The sequence below is a fragment of the Cupressus sempervirens genome, chromosome 9 (genome assembly GCF_028749045.1).
Source record: "Cupressus sempervirens isolate cs-2001-9-10 chromosome 9, ASM2874904v1, whole genome shotgun sequence".
Lineage (NCBI taxonomy): Eukaryota > Viridiplantae > Streptophyta > Pinopsida > Cupressales > Cupressaceae > Cupressus > Cupressus sempervirens.
Genome location: NC_143126.1, coordinates 530,893,608 through 530,916,246, shown reverse-complemented (window position 1 = coordinate 530,916,246; position 22,639 = coordinate 530,893,608). Strand labels below are relative to the sequence as shown.

The 22,639-nt window shown below is 33.4% G+C and overlaps 1 long non-coding RNA gene across 1 annotated transcript; it reads left to right on the top strand.

Moving 5' to 3' along the window:
• The first annotated feature begins 909 nt into the window (after positions 1-909).
• On the top strand, positions 910-1,610 carry LOC149539683 (uncharacterized). The gene is made up of 2 exons (XR_016355932.1): positions 910-1,199; positions 1,302-1,610. It is a non-coding gene; the product is annotated as an uncharacterized LOC149539683 (long non-coding RNA).
• Positions 1,611-22,639: the final 21,029 nt, after the last annotated feature.

The following is a 22,639-nucleotide window of genomic DNA, read 5'->3' as shown; positions in this document are numbered from 1 at the left end:
ACAATTTCATCTTTGCTTATCCCATCGTTTCCTTTGAATTCTTTCTTGGGATGAATATATTTTTCCTTCTCCAACGTCTCTTTGAAACCTATTTAATCACAAACCCTACCATGGTGGAATATGAAATGAACAAATGAGGTTTTGAAATCTATGCTCATTAATATTTGAAACCCTTATGTTATTTGGCTCCTATGTTAACCTCATCGTGCTTGCATGGATTACATGTGAGTATAGAGAGAGATATATCCGTTCTACTATATATGATTCCTAGACTCCAGCTATAATTGTTGGCTCTGTATGTATCAGCATTCTTTCAATATTCTCTACTGCATTAAAGAAAAGGCCCCAGATAATGTCTAAAATTGTAGAAGTAGCAGATCCACAAAAGAGACTCCTTGGTGGTTCCATAATGACAGGGCATAATTATAACTCATTATTTGTTTTGTGGTCATTTTTCAAGTGTTTTGGACTAACTCACAAGTTTTGATTTAGAGCTATACTTATTTCTAGAATTATCTCTACTCCCAGAGATTTAAGGATCTAAAGTTTGCAAACAAGCTTTCACCAAGGAGAGGCTTTGCAAGCAAGGGGCAGTTTATTCTGGCTGGTAAATGTTACAGATGATTAAATCATTAATAAGAATTTTCAATACTCAGCCATGCCTTGTACAGATAGTCATGGCCATCGCCATGTACTCTACCTATCTAATCACGTACCTGCACTTCTTGTTGAGTAAAAATAAATGCGGTCAGAATGCACATAGTGCAAGGTGTATATTGTTTTTGGAATTAACATGTTCTTTTAGGCCCCGTATGGTTGAAGAAATTCGGGTGGAATAAGAAATTCCCAATTCATGCATTCACCAATATCACGTTTGTTTGCAATTCACCAAATCAGAATTAAAATTCGACTCTCCTCATTTGACCTCAAATTGGGCGGAGTGGGATTCCCAAAAAAAACATGGAATAAGAATAAGCTATGCTTATTCCATATTTTTAAAAACTCATTTGAATGTCTCATCGGGTGCGTGAAAAAGGAAGGCAGAGCAGGATTTTTCCTTCTTTTGCCACTCGATGCACTTTGGAGTTTTTGACATTCATTGCCAACGAACATTTGTGGAGGTTTCTTCTCGTGGAGGTATTTGCTTGTTGCCAACCAGAGTCGTAGGAGATGGTTTTTGCTGAGAAATAGAAGCAAAGGTGTTGGTTTGCTTACAACTGATGATGGGTTTTTGCTGTGTTTGTATTTTTTTTAAGATTTTATTAACGGCAACTGATGATGGGTTTTGTTTTTGTGAGCAGGATTTATTGATTTCTGGGAGATCTTTGCACAGAGAAAGTATTCATCTGCAGCTAGGGTCCCTATACTCTTCGGGTACTATGATATAGCTAAGCTAGGGTTTGTGTTATACAGGAAAATATCAACTTTGGGAGAAACGACTAGGGTTTGTATTAGTTTCACAATACCTTTATTATTTACAAATTCGTATATCTTTCAGTCTGCAAGATGTTCATACAGGTCAGAAATTTTGATGATATGTTTTGTAATTGGTTCATTACTGATGGATTTCAAAATTAAATGCACAGTTTCAATTTTGATTGTCTTTTTAACTCTTCCTCTTCAAAAGTTAATGGAAATCGTATCCATTGCACCTCTCTTGGGTGGAGTATTTTTAGTAACAGTTGATTTGATACAATGTGCTCCAGTGTGCTAAATTGAGGGACCTATTATCAATTTAATAAAAACATGTCCCTCGTCAAACAAATGAACATGTATTAATTATTTTGAATAAATTGTTGAAAATATCATAACATCCATTTCATTTAATTGTTTTCTTTTCTCAATTCTTAGGAGTTCCTTTCTTGGAGTAGGTGATACTTTATATCCTATCTGTTTTCATTTTGGTGATGTATACAGAAGCATTTTGAGGTGAAATGTTTCCTATACAGTTTTCCTTTATTCTCTTCTGTGAAACCCTTGTTTTTTCAAAGACAAGATTCACCAATTACTGTCTAATACAGTTGTTCAGCTGTATAGCACAATTGTCATCTGCAACAATGACTCGGAACCTAATTTTAGTCACAACACTCTTACCCAGATCTCTAAAATGGAGTAGTTTGCAATCAATAACATAATGATCTCAAGAAATAAAGACTAAATTTCTTGATTGTGCAATAGTACTCCCAAGATACTGAGTGCGGTCACAATTAATTATACTCTCTGAGAAGACAAGCCAGGGACCCTCTCAATTGATTTATGACCAAGTTTTTCACTCCAAGGATGAGGTCTACTGCTACTCATTAGTTTGCTGAGTTCTTATGGAAATATTAGCTGCCTGGCAATGCTTTCTAAGCATAAAACTTAAAAGCAGTTGTGATAACTTATTAAATAGGGAATTTTTTTTATAGTGGTGATATATATATATATATACACACACTGTGATGTCTCCATTTAGTGGAATTCACCAGAAAGGAGACAAATATCTTGTTTTCCAAAAGCATTGTTTTAGGCATTATTACTATAAATTTTTGCCGTAGCTGCATCCCAATCAGATGACTTGTGGTTTGGCCCGTTTGGTCTTAAATTTATTCGATCAAATTGCATGAAAAACCCAAGATTCATTATCCATAAAATCAGTCTCGGAGCAACAATAATAAAAATATTATATCTATCCATGTGGTTTTTATTTATTACCCACGTGGCTAAGTATCAAATACTTTGGCAGCGCTGGCAACAACAATTGCGAAAAAAGCTCAAATTTATATTATGATCACACAGCTGAAAATTTGAAAAAACAAAAAGTTGCAAAACAAGGCTAGTAACAGTCTCTGAATACACCTAGCATATAGAGGCAAACACAACCATAGATGAAAACATGTACTTTTAACTTGCAAGATTCCATTGTTACATCGTCACAACATATCTGACAGTTATTTACAGTTGCAACATAAAATACTTAAGAAGCTGCAGCAAGGTTTTTAGGGTTCAATTGTAATAGTGAGATATTAGACAATAAATCTTCAAGCGATTTCTTACTCTAAAGTTAAACATAAGCCATTGATTAAGAAGAGCGTTTAACTTACGAGGACTGAAGATTTGTCAAGTTTCCAATGTATGGGGAAAGAGTTCCAGACAAACTCTCGTGGGGCATTAACCTGCCATTTAATGAAAAACAGTGGAGGCTCTAATTACAAACACCTAAGTTTCAAAAATGACAAAAATGAAGCAGCTAAAAAACCTATATGACAGCTCGCATTGTTGTGACAAAACATCAGCTCTTTTTCCCAAAACAGTGATTTCAATAACCCCAAAACTAAATCAGAAAGAACAGGTTATATTACACTCACATTGCCATGACAGATCCATCAGTTGCACAACTGATTGTGCTCCAACTGCGAGGGTCCACAGAGTTTATGTCCCACTCTCTCAACACATTGTTCGTGTCTATAAGTGCATCTCTAATTAGAGCTACCACTGCAATGCACATGAAACGGGTATCAGAGGGTGTATAATGCAAACGAAATGGTTATCATGTGGAATGCAATGCAAGTGAAATGGGTGTTCTGGAAAACTCAAATAGGTGTCATGTGTATCTGGGTTTTTAACAAATGCAATGCAAATAAACTGTGAATAGAAGAGATAAAAACTGTATCTGACAGAATCATACCTTCATAGTTGACTCCCTTCTGAGACAGGGAAGCCGAAGTCTCACTGACCCCTAGCAGCATTAAAAACACCACAAGAATGAAAGAACATTTGTACTGGTCATCCATTGCAGATGCCCAAATGCTATGCAACCCTGCTTAAGAGACGCAGAACCTGCATTCAATGAGGTAGTAAATGCAAGCATTCCATTACACAACTTTCTCGGTATGTTGTACAACTTATACTACTCCATTAAGCTAAGCTAATCAAGCTTAGTTAATTCAATTATTGGTCTTGGTATTGATGATGTTTAGGCCTAGAGGCTACTCCCATGTTTGTCACTGTGTCACTCTCACTACCTATCCTCTCCTCTTCTCTCCTCTCCTCTGCGTCATCTTGTTCTATTTTGATGATAATGCCCTTCCAATGTTATCTGTTAGCATTGTTGCTTAATTAGACAACCCAATACTTCAGCCATAAGAACTCAAATCAGAACTCAAATCCTTCCACCGCTGGACCAGACTTCTTGCTACATGATTAGGTCTAGAGGTAAACTAACTGATAGTTATGCAATGTTAATATTCATGTAAAGTATGTTGTTAATTGTGTTATGGTGTTGTTTGAGTTCTATGTCACTATATTGCTGCACATTCAATGCTTGACTTTTAGTTTCATTAATATAACAGAAAGTTGGGTGTATACAAAGATGTCTTCTAAATATAATAATAACTTATATAACCTGTTCAAATGTGTAGGGAAAGCTTACAATTTACAGGTTAATATTCATGTTAGCAAACTGATTTTTGTTTTAGATTTCACTCTCCTCATCTTTGGTACTGATTTGTATCTAGGTCATTGATGGATCTTGCTAATGATCCAAAGATTCATAGTCTCATTGGTAGGAGGACTAGAATCATGCTTGCTCTTGTAGCTACTCTTGTTGCCCTTGAAATATCTATTGCAGCATCTACACAAGAAACTAGAAGAGAGAGGCGTAAGCGCATAAGAGATGAAATCTTATTTTGAAAGAGTATTATTCATTCAAATGAGACTGATTGTCATGACCAGCTTTGTATGACTAGACAACCTTCTTTCGTCTATCCACTATTCTTAGGCAAAAAGGAATCATTGGAGATTCTTGCAACATCACTTTAGAAGAACAACTAGTGATGTTCACACTTGGGCACAATTTGAGGAATCTTAAGATTGCTCATAATTTTGGTCACTCAGGAGAGACAATTAGTTTTTGGTCACTCAGGAGAGACAATTAGTAGATACTTCCAGAAGGAGGGCTATCTTAACACTCCATGCTGACTATATGATGCTTGCTGAGCCAAACCCTCCTCCTCAAATTCTTGGGAAGGATCGTTTTGATCCCTACTCAAGGTACCTCTCCTATTGGCACATATTTGTTATGTTGATTATTACTCATAATTCTAAGTTTTTGAATGCAAATTCGCAATTTGTAGGATTGTATTGGAGCAATAGATGGGACACATATATCGATACCAATTACTATTGATGTTAAGAACCAAACTAAATATCGTGATAGAAAAGGCAATCTATCACAAAATGTTATGAGTGTGTGTTTCTTTGATTTTAAGTTTCAATACATTCTTGTTGGTTAGGAAGGGTCTACAACAAATAGTTTTGTTCTTGCTTCTACTTTGTCCAGATCATACCACTAGTAGTTATGCCCGGCATGTGCAATTAACTTGTTAATGTTTAGTTCCTTTGATTCTATGAGAGATGTGTCAAGGTTATATCAATATACTTTTGGTACATTTTTGTAGGTAAATTTTATTTGGTTGATATAGGATATCCAAATGTACTTGGATTTCTTGCCCCTTATCAGTGTACATTCTACCATCTAAAGGAGTTTTGTAGATCAAATCTGATTAACTCTCCATGAGAGCTATTTAATCACCAAAACTCCTCACTTTGGAATACAATAGAGCGTACATTTGACATTCTGAAGCAACATTGTATCAAATTATGACACAGACTAAGATTGTCTTAGCATGTTGCATCTTGTACAACTTCATCACAATAGAGGACATCATTCCTTGTTAATCTTTTTTATCATTACTATCTTTAGCAAATTATTACAATAGAGGATAGCATTAGTCTTTTTTAACATTTTAAAGGATATAATTAATAAATTAGTTAATTTTAAAGTTTTTTCTATTGGTGTAGTTATATCCATGATAGAGTTGAGTTGGATCTCTAAATAGCTGATGTAAGATATAAGTTTTGCTATTTTCTAAAGGGGAGAATGTTAAAAAAGATTAGCACTAATTACTATATATATATAGTGGAGAGATATTAGACTTCAATTTTTAGTCCTGCCTATATAGGTAGAGACTTATGTTTTCACCTCATTTTCTACAATTAGTTTGAATGCATTCTAAAATATTAAATTATATTTATAATGTTTTTGAGTTATATTATTTTTATTTTTATTTCTTAAAAACTTTTTCTTTTTTCTAATTGGTTGGTGGAATTTTTGGTTGTGGTTTTTTCTATTTTTCTTTTAAAAAATCAATATAATTTATGATATTATTATGTTAGTAATGTTCTTTGAGTTATCTTATTTTTATTTTTATTTTTTAAATACTCTGTCTTTTTCTAGAATTGGTTGGTTATATTTTTGCTAGTATTTTTTTTTCTTTTAGATAATATAGAGATAAAGATTAATATTATGTTTTAGTAAATATATTTCATATAAAATCTATGTTTAAAAAAATTAACCTCCACAAAATATAGTATTAAGATCATTCTTTTTTTTTTTAATATATATTTATTTTTAATAATATTTTTAAAAGATTTTATTCAAAGTTTTAAAGAACTTGTTGTATAGATTGTGACATTATTTTATTTTATTTTGACAAGTATGAAATGTGCTATGTAAAATGTTTTTGGTAATATTTCTTTTTAAATTGCTATTTTTTATTATGTTTTGAAGAAATTCAAATATTTATTTTATCAAAATATTAGTTGGGAATCGTATTAAAATTGTAACTAATATGATAACTCACATATTTAGGTAAACATATTTGTAACTACCTAAGACTCTTATAAAGACTAGAAATGGGTTCGATTATTTTCCCTCTAGAGCTAGTTATCTGGTTGAGGGTATGATTGTTTTGAGTGAGGCTTTTATAATGCATTTCATGGTAGTATTGTTTTGTGATGAATGGAATAGCTACCTATTTGGTTATGAATGTCCAACTCTAAATTTGTTTAATATTCTTTGTTGTAATTGATTCAAGAATTAGTGAGATCAAAATTTTAAAAAAAAAATTGGATTGTTGGAAAAGCCATATCAAACCAACATTAATGGGGTTCAAATAACCACTTTTTAAGATCTTGATTTTGAATGTAAAAGTTGCATTATTGCCTTTGTATCAACATTTGATTTATAACCTTGAAACACTAATGGAATCATTCTGAGTTTGAAATTGGCCTATTGGTAATTCATGGTAAAGGTTATCGACTTTTCTAAAGCAATGATAATGTGGCATATTTCTTTGGCCTTGATTTCTCATTTCATCTAATAAGCATTCATTAAAATTTTAATAAAAATCATTTTATCATTGTCTTGATTGAAATGATAAATTGATCAAGAATCCATGATGAATAGTTTCCATTTATTGTTCAATGAAAACTAAATAAATGCATTGAAAAGTTTGAATTTAACATTTTGTTTAGCTACTCGCAACTAGTTTATGAATTCACTATGGGTTGTTGGAAAGAGGAAAGTTGAGTCATTATCAATTCTTTTAAGTTAGCACATTACATTCAAATAATACAGATTTCTTCAGTAAGTTATGAGAAGATTCTTTACTTTAAAATGTTATAAGTTTTCAAATCAACATATGTAGCTAAAATGGTATTGTTTTAAGAATCATAGACCAGTTAACGATTTTATTGCTAGTGCAATTTTTATTCAACTTTAACTCTCTCTTTTTAACAGTAGGCGAGACTCTTGCTATATCATAGCTTTTGTATAATAAAATTCATCTAGCAAAATAAATTAAAACCTCGATGGCTCTCCACTATTTTTTGTGTGTGAATATATATATATATATAGTAGCATCAAGAATGGTAAGGAACACCAATAAAATTTTAAGTTAACTCTACTCATTCTTCTTATGTTACCTAGAATCTATAATATAATTAGAAAAAAATTGTATAATTTTAATTTTAAGATTATCTATTGAATTTAAAAATTAGTATAGAGAGCATTTTGATAGAGTAAGAAATCTAGTAAACATATTTTTTTAAAAGGGTAAAAACTTTATTGAATCATAACAGCAATACAAAGTCCAAAGAGAGATGCCACAAGGGGCCAAAAATAACAAGAATTAATTCACACCCAAGAAGAACTTCATATCCTCAGCAACCCACTCCTCAAGAATAGGGGACATATCAGCAGGGAGATTGCCCCAATCATCCACAAACGAAGAATAAGTCTTTTCTAATGCCCATCTAGCCAGCCCATCAGTCACCCTATTCCACTCTCATGGAATATGGTAGAAAACAATGGACACCAAGGTAGAGCACAGAGAAATAATCAGTTTGACAACCACAACTAGTTGCCAATTTGCATCCTTCAAATTTTGATTATTCAACATATCAATAACCACCTGAGAATCAACTTCACAAACAATCTATCACCATCCAAGGGCAACCATGTGCTCAATTGCTAGGAGAATAGCACTTGCCTCCATAAGATTATTAGTTTGCAAACCTCGATACATAGAAAAGAAGAAAACCGCCACTCCAAGGTTGTCTCTACCAATACCACCAACCCCAGCATGCCCAAGGTTACCCCTAGACAACCCATCCATGTTAATTTTCAACTCCCCTAGAGAAGGCGGGCACCAAAAGCCCTCATGAGCAACCCTCTCGCACCTCACCTATAATGCACTTTTCTCAAAATACTCTTCTCCCCTATGACAAGACCCAGGGCATTTACAACACACAAGTCCACAGGATCAATCAACATAGACAAGTCATACTTTACAGTCAAAGTCTCTTGCAAAGCCCCAAGAATTCACCTCCAAAGTTGTCTCATGAGCAATTTTTTATCGAAGGATATTCTTCTATTACGTTCCAACCAAATGTGCCAAACAATCAAACTAGGACCAATGTTCCATGCTATTTTAAGCAAAGAGGTTGTAGTAGGAGAAGAACCCTATCTCTTCCAAAAGTCCTCCAAAGAAGAGACATGGCAACACAGTAAGCTCCAAAGATTCCACCAATGATGCCAAATAGTCTTAACAAAACAACATTGAAAAAGAGATGTGATATGCATTTATCATGTTGACCACATAGAATGCACATGGAAGGGCCCTAGAATCCTCATTTCCGTAGATTATCCCAACTAAGACACTTCCTTGAACCACGAGCAAAGAGAAAGAATTACACTTAGGCCAAGCAATTTTTTTCCAAACATGCTTCCACCAAGAAACCTGTGAGCTTCCAAAAGCTTGTTTATCCAAAACCTAATAACCAGAGGCAACCAAAAATTTTCCTTTCAAGTTAGGACCCTAAGCAAGCACATCAACCCCTTGGAGGGAATTACAAACATAGCCTAATAAAATCTTAGCAAGTTCTTAACGATCCTTTACTACACCACCAGGAGGTCAATCCAAGAGAACCTTCCATCTGGACACAAAAATTTAACCTAAAGATTGTTGAGATTTGAAGTCTACCACATGACTCCAACCCACCTCCACAAAAATTTGGCACAAATCTTCGAGATGGGGATGAGATGTCACAATGGGTGGGTGTCCATCCCAAGAATCATGCCAGAAAAGAGCATCTCGATCCCATTACAAATCCAAAAAAGTCCCTGTTTCACCAATTTGGCACCACATTTAAGGTACTCCAAATCACACAGCCTTTCCCCTCCATATTGAACCTTGCTACCTCCCTACTTTCTATCGCCCCCAAGTATTTGAAGGTCAAAATTTTATCCCAACACATATGTTGATGCGAGCACCAATGCCAATACAACTCAGTAGCCAAGGCTTGTCCATTCAAATCGGTCTAACATAAACCAAGACCCCCCTCCTGCTTTGGCCTACAAACAACATCCCACTTCACCATACTCCATTTTCTATGAAGAAGATTACCAACCCACAGAAATTGATGAGACATTTCTCAAAATCTTTAATAAAACTTGAAGGAGCTGAAAGAATAAAGCATTTATAAACAAGAAGAGCCTAGACCACTGACTTTAGAAGAGTCACTTTACCTGCCAAAGAAAGCCACCTACAGGTCCAATAACTGACCAATCCTCGAAACTTATCAAGAGTCTCTTGCTAAAATCTTTTGGGGAGAGAACGAACAACAAGAGGGATTCCAAGATAGGAAAAAGGAAGCGAACCAATCTGAAACTAAAGAATACCTACAATTCTCCTTTAAATACCCTAAGAGTGTGGAAGAAATACATGAAAGACTTCCCCTCATTTATGCACTACCCAGAAGCTGCCAAGTATGTATCCAAAACATTGTGCCAATTGAGAGCCTCCTTAACCTTAGCCCTGCCCATCAAGGCAGTATCATCTACAAATTGTAGATGAGACTGAGGGGGAATATCATCTCCCCAACTCCTCCCTGAAGCAAGCCACTAGAAACCTGAGCATGAATGAGTCTTCCTAGGCCTTCCACAAGGAGGATAAATAAGTAAGGAGATAGGGGATCTCCCTACTTGAGGCCTCTAGAAGCACCAAACAAATAGTGGGATCACCATTGATAAGCACCGAAAAGGAGGAAGTGACACAACTCTTAACCCATTCAATCCAATCCTCAACAAACCCAAAAGCTCCAAGGATTTTAAATAGAAAGCTCCATTTAACACAACCATATGCTTTAGCCATGTCCAACTTAATAAACATAGATTTATCTTTTGAGGATTCCATAGAATGGATGGCCTCAGTAGTAATAACCGCCCTATCCATGATCTATCTTCTAGCTACACAACTCCCCTACTCTTCAAAAATTAAGTCATCAAGCCAAGGCTTCAATCGTTCCACAATCAATTTAGTAATAATTTTATATACAACATTACATAGTACTATAGACCTAAACAAATCCAAGGAGTTAGCTCCCTTCTTCTTAGGAATAAGAGCTAAAAATGTAGCATTCAAGGACTTCAACATTTGTTTATGAATAAAGGATTCTTGGAAAACTTCTAAATGGTCCAAATTAACCATTTCCCATAACTCCTGAAAAAAATCAATGGGGAATCCATTAGGCCCAGGAGCTTTACCTTTCTTCATCTGGAACACAACCTTCTCGAGCTCCGACAAGGTAATAGGAGTAAGCAGTGATTAATTCATTTCATTAGTCACCAGCTTTGGGATACAATATAATTTTTTTGATTAATCCTCCTCTGCGGGAGGCAAATCCTGAGAGAAAAGGGAAGAGAAATATTGAATTCATTCGGCTGAAATAGAGGTTAAAGAGGACAAAGATTCCCCATTAGGCAACAAAATAGAAGAAATAGCATTACCTTGTCTCTAATTCTTAACTGAGTTATGGAAGAAAGTAGTTTTTGATCCCTAGTTCAATACGAGACTTTTGTTTCCAAAAAATCTCTTCTCTTAACTCCCATTCCTCAAACTCTTTTGTTGAAACAACCTCTAATAAACTCAACTCCTCTGAGAGGCCTTGATCTTGAATTTGTTTAGTAATTAGGTACAGATTATCTCGTGCCTTTTGCTTTTCCTAAAATAAGTTACCAAAATGCTTCCTATTTCATCTTTTCAATATGTATTTAATATACTGGAGCCTCTTTGAGAAAGAGTACATGGCAGTGCCATATGCTGGCTTCCCCTAATCCCACCAACTAAGGAGCAAATCATGAAGAGATTCATCCCTAAGTCACATGATTTGGAACTTTAAGGGTTTGTCTAGCACACCGTTGAGGCACATCAACCACTAGCTTAATAGGCCAATGGTTAGAACCATGACCATCCAAAATTTTAGAGCTAGTCAACCACCTATTCCTCACCCAGAAACTAGACACCAAAAATCTATCAAGTATTTCAAAAATAGAAGCATGATCAATCCTCCTATTATTCCAAGTAAAAATACCATTGCCAAGCTTGATATCCACAAGATTCAAAGAAGAGATATTGTCCTGTAGCAATAAAGCAGGAGCCTCCAACCTTGCAATACCACCATGTTTCTCTCTAAGCTCTGTGATAGCATTAAAATCACCTTATATAATCCAAGGATGGTGAGGAAATAAGTTGTGAACTAAACGAATGTTAGACCACAAAAGTTGCTTTCCCTGCAACTCCATAGACACATACACATTGGAGAAGAGAGAAATTTCTTGTGACATAAAACAAGAGGCCACCATGGAAAGGGAGGACTTAAAAGACACCCACCAAAGGGGGCAGATCTTACGTGGGTTCCATAAGCACACCACCCTACTAGAGGACCCTTGAGCACTAGTGCATTGGCATCCACCATTCCCCCATAACTTAGGAACTAAATCCATCATACCCTCCATGGAGATCTTAGTCTCCTGTAGAAAAAGAACATCAGGTGAATGAAACCTAATCAAATCCCGAACAACTTTTTGTCTAGGGCCACTATTCAAGTCCCTTACATTCCAAGAGAGAACTATCATTTTGAGGAGCATGAGAAATGTGAATCTAGAGTCTCGACTGACCTTGACTCTACCAAAGTCTCCCCTATCATCTTAATCTTTTCCTCATCCTTCTTCCTACCTAGCTTAGAAATTTTCTCCAGCCCCCCCTTCTTGAGAATGTTTTGCAGAATACCCAACTATAAGGATGCCTTAATATTCTTCTTACCCACCTCTAGACCAAATTTTTGCAAGAGTTGAACCTTATCCACACTATCTTTCACTACCTCAGTACTAACACCCAACTCAACTTGAGTCCCCATTTGTCAATTTGTCCCTAGAGCCAAAGTCCCATCAATAAGCATAGCCATAATCACCTCTAAGTTAAGTATTACCTGACCAGGATCTTTCCTGACCTCACCAAAGCATGGCACTCCCATACCCCCCTCCTATTGGGGAGCAGGCATTGCCTCAACTGAAGGACCATGCTGATCAATATCCAAAGTCCCATGATCTACATCTAGAAATCCTAGGTTCACCTCCTATTGACTAAGATCCTCCAGCACCTCAAACCTATTGGAGGTGTCCTCATCCTACATATCCTTCAAAGTCCTTTTATGACCTTTATTTCTATTTCAGCCTCTAACGGGAATAAAATCATATTCCCTACCACTAAAACCCTGAATGGGGTCCTTGCCCTTATCCATACTAGGTGGATTAATCGAAGGTTGAGAAGATTGAGCCTCCAAAGGCTTGGCGTTTGGACTTCTGCACAGGAGGTGACCTACTCATGACAGAAACGACAATGGAAAGGAAGTGTTTCATAATCTAGCTATTGCACCCATGAATAATCTATTTCACTCACTTCTAAAAAGTCTGACAATGGTTTACTTAAATTAATTTCTATGCATAATTGGGCAAAAGTCATTACTTTTTTGAATTACATTTGCTAAGACAAACCTATAGGTTTCCCCATCTTCGATGCTAATAGGTACAACACATCCTTTTGTTAGCATTCCACAAGGAGCCTTGGAAGACAAACCCAAATTGGAACCCAATTTGGAAGTTCCTCTATTAGGTTGAAGCCAGCATGCCATGGCTTAATGAATAAGCCCACCTGGTTATAAAAATACGGCCCCCCTTCAAAAATCCTATTCCAATCAGCTAAACAGTCAAATGTAACAATGAAATAGTTATTTTCCAAGAGGTGTATCTCCATCTCTCCCTTAAGCATCCATGTCTTTTGAGCCCACATATCCAAGAATTGCAACGAAAATTTTAAACCTAAGAATTTGCAATAAAGAGAATGTCGAGCATAATAATCAATGTCATCAACCAAAATCTCCATTGGAATGACTGCATTCAGCTTCTCTTTACATCGTTCAAGGCACCCATTAATGTTTGGAATTCTAGGCCCCCCTGCCAAGCCCATCTCAACTTTCTCAGGCTCCACCAAAAAAAGGTTATTATCAAAAATATTAGAACCTTGTGGAGAGGGCTTCGAACCAAAAGCGAAGTGAAAGTCCATATTTGGACAAACCCTTGAAGATTCTCCATTACCCATCAAAGAGCACAGAATAGCAAATGAGAAAGCAATGTCAAAATTGAAACTAGGAGCCCAACGATGAAGGTACACTCCACTGGACACCAAGATCATGACCCCACTACCTAGAATATACACCTGCTTCAAAAGAAAAGAGCCTCCCCCCAGAATAGTGTAAAAACCCACCCCCAAGAAGCTCCAGAGAAGAAGAGATTAGATCCGACCTCCAAAAATTTATGTAGCCATTAGAAGACCACATGCAAGTTGAGCCTAGATGGCCACGCTCATGCAACACTTGCAAAGCCATTTTTCTCATCCCTATGATCAGACAATTTAGTAAAAATTATTATATATTAAGATAAATATATTATTTGGAATTAATTATACATAGGTTGAAAAAATAGAATAATATTTTGTTACATGATAATAAAAAAATCTCTATATTGTAAGTTAGTATATAATATGTTGCAAGGTAGATTTCAAATGCTTTAGTTTAATTTTCTTTTATAGGGTTTAATTATTTTATTTAAATATTTGACTTAATTTTAGTTAGGGTTTGATTTATTTTGTTTCCATGGTTTGGTTTGAGATATTTTTATAGGTTTTAGGTTCAATTAAATATAATGCTTAGTTAGGTGTAGAGATGTGTGTAAACTTGGCTTAATACTCTAGGAAACATCAAATAAGGTACACAATGACATTTCATATAACCTTAATGATAGAGTTAGGCTTAAATTAGAATCTAAAATTTAATGATAAGGGTTAATTTAATCTAGTGTCATTCTACAATTTTCTTAAAAGTAAGTTTTCAACTTAATTTACAATTTGATATTAGTGTATCATTTGGTGGAGAATAATGTTTAATTTTATTTTATTAGTGTATCATATCTAGAGTTATTTGTTAACTTGGCTTACTATCAGAGGTAGCATTTAATTAGGACCATCAGAATATTTTCTTTTTACAATTGTTTTGTTAGGGTTTGTGAAATACTTAGTGTAAAAATTAAATTATGTAATGGATACAGTTAATGTTTAATTTTACTAATACTTATACTTCTATTTGGTATAGAACTACATTTTATTTAATATATTGTAAATTTTGATAGTTAGGTTTGGAGCTCCAATTAGATGGAAGGCTAAATATGGTTTACCATTCGAATTGAGCTTCAAATAGAATTTACTTCTATTATGGTTATTTAATTAGTCATAGGGTTGATTCTCCATAGAAGCTCTCAATAGTAGATTATCAATTTTAATATTAGGGTTACATATATGTTTCTTATAGATATGTTGGCTACTGAGCTCATAGTTTTGGTTTAATGGGTATAATCATGATTTAAAATGAATAAGGGTTTATTTTGGTTGAATGTTATATGTATAGTTCAAAAATATTTGTATAATTAGTTTGGCTAAAGGTTAGAATCCAATTCAGTTTAATATTCCTATGACCCTCTTTTGTTTGTACTTCATCTTTTTCTCTCCCCTTCTAACCATATCTTCCTTTTGATTAACAAATATCTTCACGAAGAGTTTTATATAGATCGCATGTGACTTGACTAAGGAGACCTCAATTGTTAACAAATATATTAAGATTATTATATATTAAGATTAAGACATCATTTTGAATTAATTATTCATACATTGAAAAAAAAAGAAAAATATTTTATTGCATGATAATAAAAATTTCAATGTTGTAAGTTAGTATATAATTTGTTGCAAGTTAGGGTTTAAATGCTTTAGTTTAATTTTCTGTTATAGGGTTTAGTTGTTTAAATACTTGAGTTAATTTTAGTTAGGGTTTGATTTATTTTGTTTGCATAGTTAGGTTTGAGATATTTTTATAGGTTTTTGGTTCAATTAAATATAATGCTTAATTAGGTGTAGAGATGTGTGTAAACTGGCTTAATACTCAAGGAATCATCAAATAAGGTACAAAATGACATTTCATATAACCTTACTAATAGTATTAGGCTTCAATTTGAATCTAAAATTTAATGATTATGGGTTAATTTAATTTAGTGTCATTCTACAATTTTCTTAAAAGTAAGGCTTGAACTTAATTTACTATTTAATATTAGATTAATCATTTGGTGGACAATAATGTTTAATTTTATTTTAGTAGTGTACCATATCTAGATTTCCTTTTTAACTTGAAGTAATATTAGAGGTAGTATTTAATTAGGAAGATAGAAATATTTTCTTTATAATATTGTTTTGTTAGGGTTTGTGTAATACTTAGTGTAAGCAATACATTAAGTAATGGATATAGTTAATGTTTAATTTTACTAAGATTTAGACTTCTATTTGGTATAGAACTACATTTTATTTAATGTATTGTAAAATTTGATAGTTAGGTTTGGAGCCCCAATTAGATGGAAAGCTAAATATAGTTTACCATTAGCATTTAGTCTCAAATTGAATTAAATTTTATTTTGGATAATTAATTAGTCATACAATTGATTCTTTGTGTAAGCTCTAAATAGTAAATGTTCACTTTTAATATTAGGGTTACATATATGTTTCTTATGGATATGTTGGCTATTGACCTCAATGTTTTGGTTGTATATGAGGTTAATCATGATGTCAAATGAATAAGGGTTTATTTTGGTTGCATGTTAGATCTATAATTTAGAAATATTTGTATAGTTAGTTTGGCTAAAGGTTAGAATTCAATTCAGTTTAACATTCATATGCTTATTAACAAATATATCTCATCTCACTCTTTTGTCTATACTTCATCTTTTTCTCACCCCTTATAACCATTTTTTTTTCTTGATTAACAAATATCTTCATTATGAAAGTTAATTCTAAAGATTATAGATATTTATTACAAAAAATATATGATTTTTTTAAAAGTTGTATAAACAAATTTATATCTCTTCAATATACTACTATCAACTATAAAAATTAGTGATCATGAAATATAGAAAAACACATAAATGTTTCAAAATGAAGACATTCAATAATCTAACATATGATATGAAACATAAACGTGATTGACTATGTATATATACTTCAATACAGTGGTATTTTCTATCAAGTATGTATACCAATTGTAGACATAATCGTCAACAAGTCCATTTATAAAAAATTATGATAAAGACTAATTGTTACGATGAGGTGACATAATAAAATAGTCACCAATGAGAATAGTGTTATGGCCTTCATTTTCATTATGATCATGCTCCACTTCTTCCAAATATTTTGGAAATCGAGATACTTGATTAAACATCTCTCATACCTTACCCACAACAATCTGCATTCACAACATATCATTATCTGAAACATAATCTACTAACAATGTTGTAGATTTGAAATGTTGAATCATTTGATAACAACATTGCAGTGTAGACTTTTTAAATTTATCAATTGGTGTTTGAGGGGAGCCATCCAAGTTTAAAGAAACAACGGGACTTGGTGTGATAATTTCATATTCATTGTTTGATAAATCCATTTTTTTATCTTTCCTGAACATGCAAATATTTGAAGATAGTATGAGAGTCTATTATTACTTATCAATTTTTGAAGGAAACAACGATATAATCCAAATATAGGAAAACCAAATGATAGGAAGAAGAAAAGTAACCATATTGAGTTAGAGATATTGATCATAGAAAAAATAATATGTAAATTATATATTTGAGAAAAATGAATGTAACATATAACATAGGTCAAATCAAAAGACAATGGATAACATATGTCAACTCAAAAGATAATAGAAAAATATTTTGATAATTAATGCAATGTAAGAAATTTTCAATAATTAAAACCAAATAGTAAAACAATTGAAAACATCTATGTAATCTTTTAATGTGAAAAAAATGTTAAAACTTTCCAATTATCAAATTGTTACACAAAAAAATATATAAATCGTATATTTGTAAAAAAAAATTGACATATAAAATATGGGAATGTAAACAATAATACTTTTATAAAAAATTATATAATTCATATAAAGAAAGTTGGAATGTTTACTAATTTTATAGTAACATGAAATTTACATTATTTTAGGAAAGTAATAGAGACTTAAATATTCTAATTAGAATCAATATCATCATCAAATTGAACAATGTTTCGTTGAAATAAATTAAAGTCTACAGGATCTAAAATATCAAACCAATAGAGATGTTTGTAAGTTCTATGTTGCACATACCATGTGTTTGTCACTCCTCGCCTTATTCTTTTAAAATCACATATTGTTTGTGTCCATGTTTATATTTGCTCTGCAACAATCTTCCTTATTCTTTCATGGATCAGAAGAGTCTAGAAGACCCCTTGAGGTTGTTGGATACAATTGTCTAATTATGTGTTATCTTTGATGTTACACAAATGTCATATCAGTTGTCTGTCAGTTCTTACCGAGTTCACTTGGTCAGCAAGAAAATTTTCCTTGTCTACCGAGCATTCTTGAATATTACTCTGTGAAGACAATGTCTATCGAGCTCACTTGGGCGTTGAAAGAATTCAAGCAGGAAACAGTGTTAATTGAGTTCTCATAATTAGTGAAGAAAAGTTGGACAGAGTCAACATTCATCGAGTTCACTCGGTTGCCAAATTATTTTTTCAAGTTAGTAGTGTTAACCAAGCTTTTGTTGGTTAACACAAAAAATTGTCTCAAAACCAATATTTACCGAGCAGGGTCGGCCAATGAAGGATTTTGTTGTTTTGGCATAAGAAGCTTATTTATTTTAAGTAGTGTTTCTAGCTGACTGTGATAATGATTGTTGGTTATTGTAGTTTGTAATTGAGCTGACTTGACAATCTAGATGATATAAATGAAAGGTCAAGTTGAGATTTATAGTGTGTGCAAGTGTATTGATTGAATTGAGAAAGAAAGAGTGATAGTGAACTGGAAGGATAAGTAGGTATCCTTGTGGAGCAGAAAAGTGTTATTTGTTCAAGAAGGATCAAGTATGAAGCAGATAGAGATCTATAATTAGCAATTTAGTTGCACCACAATCAAGTAATTTCATTGTTACTCTCTAACCATTGTAGCAGTGATCTAAATCTCTTAATAGAGTTCGTTTAAAAACCAATTGTAAATCCTCTAACAAGGTGATAGTTCCATTGAAATTTTTTAAGACCTCTTGCAAGGTGACTCCTTATAGGGTGATTAAATCCTTTAACAAGGTCACACCTAATAGTGTGTTTTGTAACTTTTAACCGGGTTGGCTCCTAATAGGGCTCACTTCAGAAGAGTGAAAACAATAACTAGTTACATTGGTAGATTTTCCCATATTGGGTTTCCATGTTAAATCCTAGTGTCTCATGTGTTCATGTTATTTCTCTTATGCTTGCAAATTAATTACTATGAATATTTTAAGATCAGTTAAAAGTAAGTCACACTCTGTATTTACCGAGTTATAAAAAAAAATTATATTTACTGAATAATAGTAGAAATCAATTTTTATGGTTGACATCTAAGAGATCTGGGTTTTATTTTAGTAGTAACTAATTCACCCCCCTCTTAGTTACTCCTATATTTCCAATAATTGGTATCAGAGCTTTTGGTGCTTACAGGAAAGGTTTTAAGAACCTAAGCATGTCTTACAAGAGAGAGATTCCAAAGCTAAATAGAGAAAGCTTTTCAGCATGGCAGGGACTCATGAGACTTCATCTAGCCTCCATTAGTGATTAACAAGCTTGAAATACCTTGATGAAGAATACACAACTCCCACTAGTACATTATCTGTTGGAGATATTGCTGAGAAAAAGAACCATAACACCATGATGATTGATATTGCATCTACTCTTAGCTATGATGAATTTGATGATATCAAGGACTACAAAACTGTGTTTGGTATGTGGAACAAGCTAAAGGAAATCTATGGTGGTGATGACAATGTGAGGAGAGCCAAATTAGAAAGCCTTAGAGGATATTTTGATAAAATGAGAATGAGAGAAGATGAAAATGTTGCCAAATATGTGAAAAAAATCAAAGCCACTGTCAGTACAATCAGAGTGTCTGGAGGAGAAATCAAGGATGAAACTATTGTGAGAAAAGTTCGCAGAACATTGCTTCCTATCTATGCAATTAGAGTATATGTTATTCAAGAAAAGAGGTGTGAGCCATATCACAAGATAAATTTGGATACCTTAGTAGGAAGATTGAGAACTTTTGAGCTAGACAACTTTGACAATTATGTTCCAGCTTCCAAGAATATTGAATCTACATTTGAAGCCAAACTTTTACTCAAAGAAAAAGGCAAGAAAATAAAGAACATTCTGTCAGAAAGTAAAGAGGAATAAGAGGAAAGCTCTAATAGTGATCTTGAAGTTGTTGAAGCTTTACTTGCAAGAAAATATTCTAGAGGCAGAGGAAAACACAAGGGTAAAGTTCCCCTAATCTATTTTTCATGTGAAGAAATTGGTCATATTATTGCTAGGTGCCCAAACAACGAAAGCAAGGATGAGAAGAAAAGTCACAAGTGCAATGACAAGAAGGATTTCAAAAATTACAAATCATTCAAGGACAAAGGTGAGAAGACTTGTTTTATAGCTAAAGATTCAGATAATGGTGAAGATGAGATAGTATAAATTGCTATGAAAGATGAATTTGATGAAGAAGAAGATAAGATGGCACTTATCTCTTATGTCAGTAAAAATGACACATGGATCATAGACAGTGGATGTTCACATCATATGATTGGAGACAAAACAAATTTTGAACATTTTGAAGACTATGATGGTGGTAGTGTAAGGTTTGGAAACAATGAACCTTGTTGCATAAAAGGGAAAGGTTGAATCTCATTAACCAAAGAACTTGTATGTGATAATGCCTATTGGGTTGAAGGACTAAAACATAATCTACTAAGTGTGGCACAACTGATCAACATTGGATTCAAGGTGAAATTCATGCATGACAAGGCAAGGTTGTTGGATGACAAAGGGAATCTGATTGGATTAGGCAAAAAAACAAGAGATAACCTATTTTATCTTTATCTTGGTGATTGTTCATGTTTTATTGCTCAAATGGAAGAAAGTTGGTTATGGCACAAAAGGTTATGTCATGTAAACTTTGATAATATGGTCAAGATAAGCAAATTAAAAAAAGTGAGAGGTATTCTAGTTTGAAGAAATCAGATGTTGGTTTATGCAAAAACTGTTAGATTGGAAAAATGGGAAAGACTAGTTTTAAAAGCAAAAACTATCAGTCTGAAGATGTTTTAGAAATTGTGCATGCTAACCTATGTGGACCCATTGGAATAAAAAGCTATAGTGGAGAAAAATTCTTTAGTCTTTTTGTTGATGACTATTCTAGAATGATGACTGTTATGTATCTTAGAGAAAAGTCAAAAGCATTTGAGAAATTCAAATGGTATCTAGCAAAAATAGAAAAGGAAATAGGGAAAAGATTGAAATGCTTAAGATTAGACGAAGGTGGTGAATTCATCTCTAATGAATTCAATAACTTTTGCATTGAAAGAGGAATTAAAAGACAAGTATCGACCCTTGATACTCCCAAGTAGAATGGAATAGCTGAAAGAAGAAATAGATCTATCATGGATTGTGCAAGGACTCTAATGATTGAAAAGAACATTACTATCAAATACTGGAAGGAAGCCATCAACATTGCACTTCATACTTTGAACCGAGTATAGTTGAAGAAGGACTCATATAAAACTCCCTATGAATTACGGTATGGCTATAAACCCAATGTAAGTTACCTGAAGGTATTTGGAATTAAATGCTATATCTTGAAAGAGTCTAGAAAAGGCAAGTTTAATGTGAAAGGTGATGAAAGTATATTCTTAGGATATTTTTGTAGAAGTAAGGCATATAGATGTTTGAATTTGTCTACTCATAAAATTATAGAAAATGTATATGTGAGAATTGATGAGTTTGTAGAAAGAACTAAAGAAGAAAGCAAAAAAGAACCAGAAGATTATAGAAGATTCATTTACTTCAAACTTGATACATTGCCAGATAGATCTATCAATAAGGAGACTTCAACTCTCAAGTCTTCCTAAGTTATTGAGTTGCAAGAAGTTCAAACTGAGTCACAAGGACCCGAGTGACATTCTGAAGCTACCAAACTAATGCCTACCGAGTCTGAGCAACCAAAGCCAAAAGTTGAAATTCAAAATGAAGATAGTACAATTCATTCAAAAGGCAAAGAACCTATATTGGTCAAGTACGTTAGAAAGCATCATGCATCTGATCAAATTATTGGAGATAAATCAGAAGGTACTATGACAAGAAGTAAGCTAAAAGATACATGTTTATTTGCTAATTTTGAACCTAGAAATGTTAGAGATGCATTGGAAAATGAAAGTTGGATTGAGGCTATGAATGAAGAAATAGAACAAATAGAGAAGAAAAAAACTTGGACTCTTGTTCCCAAGCCTAAAGATAAAAATGTGATTGGAACAAAATGTGTATTCATAAATAAGTTGAATGAATATGAACAAGTATCAAGAAACAAAGCAAGATTGGTGTGTAAAGGCTACTCTTAAGAAGAAGGAATTGATTATGGTGAGACTTTTGTTCCTATTGCAAGATTAGAAGGTGTTAGGACTCTAATTGTGTATGCTACTCATAGAGGATTTAAAGTATATCAGATGAATGTTAAATCTACATTTCTCAATGATATACTGGATGAAGAAGTCTACATTGAACAACCAGAAAGTTTTGTTGATCCAGACAAAAGGGACACGGCCTGCAAATTACACAAAGCATTGTATGGTCTGAAACAAGCTCCTAGAGCATGGTATAAAAGGTTACACAACTACCTTATACATATTGGTTTTCAAAGAACTAATGATAACAGTAGTTTGTATATCAAGGAAGGACCAGATAACAAGATTGTATTGGCAAAAATATTTGTGGATGACATTCTA